This window comes from Rattus norvegicus, chromosome 10, assembly GCF_021556685.1.
Source record: "Rattus norvegicus strain SHRSP/BbbUtx chromosome 10, alternate assembly SHRSP_T2T, whole genome shotgun sequence".
In the NCBI taxonomy this organism is placed as follows: domain Eukaryota; kingdom Metazoa; phylum Chordata; class Mammalia; order Rodentia; family Muridae; genus Rattus; species Rattus norvegicus.
In genome coordinates this window covers 11,515,159-11,525,000 of record NC_141543.1, presented here as the reverse complement: position 1 = coordinate 11,525,000, position 9,842 = coordinate 11,515,159, and the positions used below count along the sequence as shown (strand labels likewise).

The following is a 9,842-nucleotide window of genomic DNA, read 5'->3' as shown; positions in this document are numbered from 1 at the left end:
CGGGTGTACCCAAGGACCCCGAAAGCTCACATGATTATTCCCATTTTACAGATGAGCGTACTGGCTGGTTTTGTGTGTCAACTTTACACAAGCTGGAGTTATCAAAGAGAAGGAGTCTCTCTTGAGGAAATGCCTCCATGAGATCCAGCTGTAAAGCATTTTCTCAATTAGTGATCAGCTGCAGGGAGGACCCAGCCCATTGTGGGTGGTGCCATCCCTAGGCTGGTGGTCCCGGGTTCTATAAGAAAGTCAGTTGAGCAAGCCAGGGGAAACAAGCCAATAAGTAACATCCCTCCATGGCCTCTGCATCAGCTCCTGCTTCCTGCCCTGTGTGAGTTCCAGTCCTGACTTCCTTTGGTGATGAACAGCAATGTGGAAGTGTAAGCTGAATAAACCCTTTCCTCCCCAGTTTACTTCTTGGTCATGATGTTTGTGCAGGAATAGAAACCCTGACTAAGACAATGAGCTACCTAGGGTATGGTTCACTGGCTATCTTTTCTGAACCAAAAAGTGATAAACAACATTATATTGATAGAAGTAATGTCACAGGCTAAGCGTGTGGCTCAGCTGGCAGAGTGCTTTCCTACCATGCATGTTACTCAGCTGCTGGCAGAATGTTTGCCTATCATGCAAGAGGTCCTGAGTCTGATCTGAGCATGGAGGTGAATACATCTATAATCCGAGCAATAAAAGATGCCAGCAGGGAGATCAGGAGTTCCAAGTCATCCTCAAACATAGGTAGTTCAAGATTAGCCTGAAGTACATGAGACCTTCATGCTTTAAATTTCAGCACATGGGAGGCAAAAACAGACAGATCTCTGTGAATTCAAGCCCAGCCTGATATACAAAGTCAGTCTAGGCCAGAGAAAGTTACTCAGTGAGACCTCTCTCTGAGAAAGAGACAGAGAGACAGAGACAGACAGAATAGACATGGCAGAAGGGAGAGACAGAGGGAGAGGAGAAAGAAAATCAAAGGCATGGGACAGGTTTCAACTGGAAAGTCTTAGAAAAATCCAGAACATGTAAAATTCCCTAGAATCTTGGGCTGGAGAAATGACTCAGCAGTTAAGAGCGTTGTTTGCTCTTCCAGAGAACCAGGGTTCAATTCCCAGCACTGATAATATGGTGGCTCACAACTGACTGCAACTTCAGTTCCGGAGGAACAAATGCTGTCTGTGAGCACAAGATATACACATGATGCACACACATACATGCAGGCAAAACGCTCAAACAGATAAAATAAAATAAATATCTTTAATTCCCTGATGTCAAAGGGAGCTCACTTTCCAAAGGCAAGAAAACTAGCATTTGCAGTCACTGGATCCTCCAACACATGCAGATGCATGGTGTCCAGGATCCAGAGAGTCCTTCTATTCGTTCTATTTTGCATCCATCCAACACATTCTTACAGCTCCTATGGTGGGTCATCTTGATTCTTCACTTGTTGGACAGGGAAGTGCCTAGGAGACTAACGAAGCTCCACATGGCTGAGGGCCTTTCTAGGGAGAATGAAGTAAGTGAAGGAGCTGCATGGATGTGGGTGACTCCACCCCACAGGTTGGGAAGTCCAGAGGGGACAAAAGGTAACAAAGGAGAAGGCACACTGTCTTGGTCAAGGTTTCCATTGTTGTGAAGAGACACCATGACCAAGACAACTCTAACAAAGACAATATAAGAATAAAAATTCTTTAGTTAACTCCACTACAAGCGCCCTACTCATATCCAGCCTGGGGACATGGCCTCCTGTTCCAAGAAATAGGCTAACCACAAGTCCATCTGGCCCGGACTAGGGCTGGTTCAGTAATTCTGAGAAAGACACAAGCAGAGAAATGGTTTGCTTAGATAAGTTGACTAAACTTGTGTTATAGATAGAGTGTGCCAATTTGAACGAGCCAATGAAATTGTTACGAACCTACTGCTTTCCGCCTGAGTGATTTTCTCTATAAAATGAGCCCCGAAATTGAGTTCGGAGCCAAACTCTTCTGCCCCTGTGTGGGATATGAGTCTCAACCCCAATGCACTGGTTCCTATCTATAAACCTCATGTGATTACAGCAAGGATGGTCTTACGTGAGTTCTTGGGGGGGGGGTCCAGTCATCCTGAGAATTGAGTGAGGGCCTCCCCGCTCTGGGAGTCTTTCAATAACATTGAATTGGGGCTGGCTTACAGGTTCAGAGGTTCAGTCCATTATCATCAAGGCAGGAGCATGACAGCATCCAGGCAGGCATGGTGTAAGAGGAGCTGGGAGTTCTACATCTTCCTCTGAAGGCTGCTAGTGGAAGACTGGCTTCCAGGCAGCTAGGATGAGGGTCTTAAAGGTCACACCCACAATGACACACTTACTCCACCAGGACCACACCTTCCAACAGTGCCACTCTCTGGGTCAAGTAGATTCAAACCACGACATAGGTAAATAAGCACCATACCCCACACTGCATACACCTCCCTGTCTTCAAAGCTAAACAGAATGTCGTCTGTAGTGCATTCTTTAATCTGCAGTAAATCTGGAACACTTCTCTATGGTCCTTTTTCCATGTTCTAGCGCATAAAGACTGGAGAATTCCTTTAACCAGTTGAACCTACCCACTTCCTGGGCTTTGAACACCATATACATGGGGCTGCCCTCTTCATTCATGGCTCTTTTTCATTCCTCTGTTTTGGGCTTGGGCACCCCACACCTGCCTGGCCTCTCCTCAGAGTTAGGCCACAGGCCATGCAGGCTCTGAAAGCCCCAGGCACGTCTCCAGATCATCCAGTTTCTTGTACATTCCTTTGGACCAGCTTTTCGCATCTCTCTGCCTCCTTCATTGATAAGTCAGAAGGAATTCTGGCACAATTATGGTGCCTCCGTATAAGAAGCATGCTTCATAACATTTTGAGAATTGCATTTGAACAATCATTATAAAAAATATGGTAATCCCCACCCTCTCCTGTGTATCACATTTTGTTCTTTCCAGATGGTTTATGGGAAGAAAAGTTATAAAAGCCATGACTCACTGCTTCTCAACCAAAGGAAACCTGGAAGTGAATGTTTCCACCAGACCCTGAAAGCCAGCGGTGAGACACTGGGGACTCTGCATCTACGATGCGTTCAGCGGAATTCACCTGGCTTACCTAAAGTGCTTGGGGAGTGGGGAAGTCATCGTGGAGACATTTGTTTCAGTCTGTGTAATTAGAGGATAAAAATGGGAAGATTCAAGGCCCAAACTGACTGCTCCCAGGAGACGATGACTCACACTCGTCATTGGGAATTCGTTGATCAATCCAAAACTAACTCTGAGCAATTAGGCAGCTCCATCTGACAGACCCGGCTCTTCTCTAACAGGATGCAAGTGTGTGCCTTACATATGCTTTTCGATTCTGTTTGTGGGTTCAGTTTAGTGTTGGATTAGATATGCAATTCACAAGCTGAACTTGACAAGGCGAGTCTTCGTGCCAAGAAAGTTTTTGAAGTTAAATACCACACACGCATGCCCCGTGAAACTTACTTGAAATTTTTTGAAAGTGATGGAGAACTTTTTTTTCTAAAGTTATGTTTACTGGGGGCAGTGTTTGTGACACAACACATGCTGGAGGTCAGAAGACACCTTGCCTGAATCACATCTCTCTTCCACTGTGTGTATCCTGGGAGTTGAACCCAGGTCATCAAGCGTGGCAACAAACTTCCTTACTCATTAAGCCATCTTGCTGACCCAAGAACTTTTTTTTCCCTTTTAAAAACAGAATTTTATGAAGCATAGACTGCTCTTGAATTTATTAATGTAGCTGAAGATGGCCTTGAACTTCCGGCCATCTTAATGAAGCCGGCTAGAGAGACAAAGAGAACTGGGAGCACAGGAAGAGAGAACATAACTACCATGTGCAGCAGATGCTCCCTGTGTAGAAACAGTATTTCTTTTACCTGAGTTGTTTCCGATACAATGTTAAAAGAGCAGTGGTCTATGCTTAAGTGAGTGGACAGGAACGAGCATAGCTTTGCCCTTTCCCAGCTGAAAACCTGAAACTTTCTAAGAATCTCATAAGAAGCACAGCTTACAGTCAAAGCCCCTATGAAACTTCTGAGCCGAGTAACTGTCTGCAAGCCCCTTCGGACCACACCAGGCTCCAGTTTCCAGGCTCAAGGAAAGCCTCTGGACCACCACAGCTGTCTGTCTGCTGTGAAGACTCTGGAGAAGTTCACACCCACGCCCGGCTTCCCAGCGGGTCTTTCCCCTGTGCTGCTCTTGCTTCGACCTGGTCTCAAAACTCTTCCTGATCAAATCCCAGCTCTGCCTCACACCTGCTCATCCTGAAATGCTTTTCTGTGGCAAAGTCAAGGATCTCAGTCTCACCTGAGCAGAGATCTCTAGAAAGAATTCCTCAGGCCCCTGCTAGCAGCACACAGCCATGCCTCTCCCCAGCCCTGCTGCCTCTGACATCCTATGTCAGAGCATAGCCCACAATGTCTGCCCAGGCAAAGAGAACTTTTCCCAGTTTTAGATTTTTTATTTTATTCTATTTTATTTTATTTTTCAGACAGTCTCAAGCACACCATACTGGCCTCAATCTCACTGTGTAGGTGAGGATGACCTTGAACTTTTGACCCGTTGACCGCAGCCGCTGCCGCCTCCTCCTCCTCCTCCCCCTCCTCCTCCTCCCCCTCCTCCTCCTCCCCCTCCTCCTCCTCCCCCTCCTCCTCCTCCCCCTCCTCCTCCTCCTCCCCCTCCTCCTCCTCCCCCTCCTCCTCCTCCCCCTCCTCCTCCTCCTCCCCCTCTTCCTCCTCCCGAGTTCCAGGATTACACCCAGTTTACACAGCTGGGGATTGAGCCCAGTGGCTGGGAAGACACCTCAGTCATTGCATTCATGAGTTCCAGCACCGGAAGTCAGTGTGGGAGCTCATGTTTACAACCTCAAGCATTTGGGAGGCAGAAACAGGCAGAGACAGATGGGTCCCCGGGGCCACCAGACAGGCAGTCTAGTTTATTTGATGAGTTCAGGCCACTAAGAGATGCTGCTTCAAAAACAAACAAAAAGTGAACCACGCCTGAGGGATGATACCCAAGGTTGTTCATCCTCTATATGCACACACAATCCTATGTGTCTACACACAACCATATACGTGCACGTGAGTATTCTCTCTCTCTCTCTCTCTCTCTCTCTCTCTCTCTCACACACACACACACACACACACACACACACACAGAGAGAGAGAGAGAGAGAGAGAGAGAGAGAACACAGAGAGAGAAAGAGAGAGAAAGAGAATATTTAGCCCTATAAAGTAAACTAATAGTGACAAAATTTCAGGCTTTTCATCTAATAAATATTTTTGAGTATCTGCCATGTGTTAGACAAGGTATTGATGCAAGAATATATACTGTTCTTAGGTACATGTTTCCCAAAGGCTCACACGTCCTGTGCTGGCTTTTAAGAGGTGGTGGAAGGATATTCTGCTCTACTCATAGGACCAGTGCCTCCTTCTGTCATCATTAGAGAGGCTCCCTCCAGCAGCTGATAGGAGCAGGTGCAGAAACACCCAAAGCCAGACACTAGGTGGAACTCAGGGAACCCCACAAAAGAGGGGTAGGAAGGACTGTAGGAACCAGAGGACTTGGGGTCACCAGCACAGCCCACAGAATCAGCTACTCAGGGCTCACAGGGCTCACGGGGCTCACAGGGCTCACGGGGCTCACAGAGACTGACACAGCAATCAAGGAGCACGAGGTCCTCTGCATTCATGCTGTTGTTTAGCTTGGGGTTTTTGTGGGACTCCTAACAGTGAAGGTGGGGAGTCTCCAGCTCTTTTGTGACCCTTTCCTGACTGAGTGGCCTCGTCCAGCCTTGATAAGGGTTTACATCTATTCTCATTGCATCTTGTTGTGCATGTTCTGTTGATGTCCCTGAGAGGCCTGCTCTTCTCTGAAGGGAAATGGAGGAGCAGTGGGTCGGGGATGGGGGGGGGGGGGTGTGCATGGGGAGGAGGGAGGGGAGGCTGCAGTTGGGATGTATTGTATGAGAGAAGAATAAAAAGAGAAAAGAAGGTGGTGGAGGGGCTGTAGAGATGGCTTACTGGTTGAGAGCACTGGCTGTTCTTCCAGAGGTCCTGGGTTCAATTCCTAGCACTTACATAGCAGCTTTCAACTCTCTGTAACTCCAGTTCCAGGGGATCCAACACCCCCTTCTGGCCTACTCAAGCATGGTACACAGACGCATATGCAGACAAAGCACCTATACACATAAAATAAAAATAACTTTTAAAAAGGAGGCGGGGGGGGGGGGTTGGGGTTGGGGATTTAGCTCAGTGGTAGAGCACTTGCCTAGCGAGCGCAAGGCCCTGGGTTCGGTCCCCAGCTCCGGAAAAAAAAAAAAAAAGGAGGCGGGGCCTATGGAAGAAAAAGGTCATGGGGACATGCTCTCGAAAGGCCACTGAGACCCCAGCTCTTCTCTGCTTTGCTTTCTAGCTAAAATGAAACAAATAGCCACCCCTCTCCAGTCACAGACTCTTTCCCTGGCATGCTATGATGCCACAGTGCTGGCCCCTTGTGAGACCACAGTTAGCTTCTTGTCTTGGTAAGCTGTTCCCGTGGGTATTTGTTACAGTAACATCAAGCTGGGGGACATGGGGTCCACTGTGCCTCTCTCTCTCTCTCTCTCTCTCTCTCTCTCTCTCTCTCTCTCTCCCTCTCTCTCTCTCCCTCTCTCCCTCTCTCCCTCTCTCCCTCTCTCCCTCTCTCCCTCTCTCCCTCTCTCCCTCTCTCCCTCTCTCCCTCCTTCCCTCCGTGTGTGTGTGTGTGTGTGTGTGTGTGTGTGTGTGTGTGTGTGTTGTTTCTCTCTCTCCTCAGAAACTAGGCAGACAACTTCTGTGGAACACTGAATAGCCACATAGGCTTTAGAACCTCTTGGGAAGGAGAAGAGATGGATACCTCCAAGACAGATTTATTGCTGGTGCCAGTGTAGGATCAACAATGCAAAGTTTATATGTCGTTACTTGGCAATGGAAATGTGGCTGGGTCGGCCTTGCTGGCCATGACTCTGTCTCCCACACTGTCCCCGAAGCCCTCTCTAGTGGCCCCCAAGGGGGCATTTGCTGAGCCAAGCCCAAGCGTTCTGGCAGCCTGAGAGGGCCCCCAGTCTGCAGTTTGTTATTTTCTGGGTTCTCTCTGCTCTGTTATTAATGTTCTTTTTCCAGGCTGCTTGGTCATCAGTTCTCAGCAATTACTCAGTGTGCTTTGTGCAAAACACACAAATGTGCAGCAGGAGTCAGGGGTTATGCATGTTCATCTATGTATGTATGTATGTGTATATGCATGTGTATCTGTGTATATATGTTTCTGTGTCTGTATATATGTATGTGTGTATGCATCATGTATGTATGTGAATCTGTGCATCTATATATGTATGCATGTATGTATGTGTATTTATGTCTATATGTAAATGTATGTGTATATATCTATGTGTATATGTGTACATGTGTAGTGTATCTATGTGTGTATTCACTCGTTATGCCCCAGGAAGCACCAGCTTCTCAACAGATCCATTAAAAGCCCTGCCCAGGACCCTCAAGGACTCCTGTAATCACGGGTCCTTGGTCCATGTTGGAAGCTGGTTCTGGTGGCATCACAGGATAGCAATGGCAGCATTGGGAGCAGCAGCAGCAGCAGCAGCAGCAGCAGCAGCAGCAGAGTAGATGACCTTGCATGCGCAACAGGAAGGCAACTGGCAAAAAGTGAAAGCTTTTCTTTCCTGGTCCTTCTTTCATTTAGGCTGTCACTGAAGGTGCCACTCACATTTAGAGATGGTCTTCCCAGCCCAGTTAAATTTATCGAGAAAGTGGCAGGCTCGACATTCAATGAGAGGCCAACCTCAAGGGGATACACTGGAGCGTGATAGGACATCTTCAGGCATGCACACCTGCACACACACATGTGCACATACTGGAAAAATAAGATGTTTAAGACTGGTCTACAGCTCAGTGACAGAGAGCTTGCCTGGTGTGCAGGAAGTCTTCTTGTAGAAGAAAGAATCGGCTGCAAAGGTAACAACAGAGTGCAGTGGCAGCTGTAACAACAGAGTGCAGTGGCAGCTGTAACAACAGAGTGCAGTGACAGCTATAACAACAGAGTCCAGTGGCAGCTGTAACAACAGAGTCCAGTGGCAGCTGTAACAACAGAGTCCAGTGGCAGCTGTAACAACAGAGTCCAGTGGCAGCTGTAACAACAGAGTGCAGTGGCAGCTGTAACAACAGAGTGCAGTGGCAGCTGTAACAACAGAGTCCAGTGACAGCTGTAACAACAGAGTTCAGTGACAGCTGTCTGCACAGTGCACAGGTTGCTGAAGGTTTAATTCCTGGAACCACACCTGGAGAACGCACCATACTGCAAAGAGAAAGGGCTTGGAAGCATGGACGTCTCTCTTCTGTGAAGTACTAGGGAGATGTGTTTCTCTTTTAACAGTGAGTGAACTCAGACAATACAGAGAATACGGTTTAGAGTCAGAAAGGGGAAAATAGAACTGGGAAGGAGTTAAAGGAAGTTCTTCATAACCAAGCTGAGATCACAAACAGAAAGAGGGAGGAAGAATAGCTGATTTGTTTGCCTGCTAGAGCCTGGTTTGTGTTTTAAATCACACACAGGATATATATGCACACACGTAGGTGTCATCTAGATAATGTATTACACTAAGGGGGAGAACCAAACCGGAGGAGTCTCTGTGACACTGTAAACTCAAGCTGTCTCTGGTGGCCCAAGATATCATTTCCTGTTTTGTTTGTTTTGATATTGATGTGAGGATGATGATGATCTTAATTAACCCTTTGACAAAGAGAGGCGCTATATCTAAAACTGGAAAGAGTCTAAACGCTTTTAAATTCCTGTTTTCTCTCGCGCATCCGGGCTCTGGTTAACTGACTTCAACAGAGAATTTATTCAATGGGCTGGTGAGATGGGAGAAAAGCCACCAACCACCTTACCCAGGACTGGAGCTGTAGGTAACACGGACCTGCCAGGCAGGCCCTTGGATGCAACAGTGCCATGGCTTTATAGAAGCCACCACTGCTTTCAGCCTAGATTGGAGACCTTCTCTACGGGAAGGAATTCCTCGCTTGCTACTGTAAACCTTGGCTGCAGGGAACATGGGAACTACGGGGGCGTCCGTGACTGCTGTTTTGCTAAGTGCTGTCAATCTGCCTCCTAATCTTTACATTAAGACCTATAGATTAGTGCTGTTCTCAGCCTTCATCTGAGGTTTGGCGGGGGGGGGGGGGGGGGGGGAGCCTGGGGATGGGCAGTGGTTAATTCAGAGATCCACATTGTTCAAAGTGTTGGGAATAAGCAGCTCAGTCTTAAATGGGCATCACCCCCGGTGGGTGAGTCTGCGAGTCTCAGGGCGCCCTCTGCAGAGCTCCTCCCCTTCCAAGCTCAGCTCTGACACTTGGCTGTGGAACTGAAGGAGCTGTGCTGTGCTGCTGATTAGCAAGTCAATGATGATTAGAGTGTCCTTCTCTTGTGCAATTAGCCTAGATGGAATGTTCTGTTTGGCGTACATTTTATTCAATAATACTGAACTGGCTTTGGTAATGGGGAGTGGGCACACAAAAGAGTTCATTATAAACTATATCATAATATTTACATAACTGCCAAGCACTCTCAGATTTAGTCCTTTGATGGCGAATGGAAAAGGATAGCCTTGAGTTTCTTTCTAATTTTCTTTACTTCCGGAATATGTCTTAATTTGTAGCCTAGGATAGCCTTGAGCATGAGACAATACTTCTTAAACCTCCTCAGTGTCAGGACCAGAGGTGCAAGTGAAAAACCCTCAGACAGAGGAGACTCTCGCTCCAGTCCTGAGGACACCCACCACCCCACGAA

General features: G+C 47.5%; 1 long non-coding RNA gene across 1 annotated transcript in view; it reads right to left on the bottom strand.

The window, feature by feature from the left end:
* Window positions 1-9,842, bottom strand: part of LOC148002754 (uncharacterized) — a 49,457-nt gene that overhangs the window by 8,482 nt on the left and 31,133 nt on the right. The gene's annotated exons all lie outside the window — the stretch shown is intronic.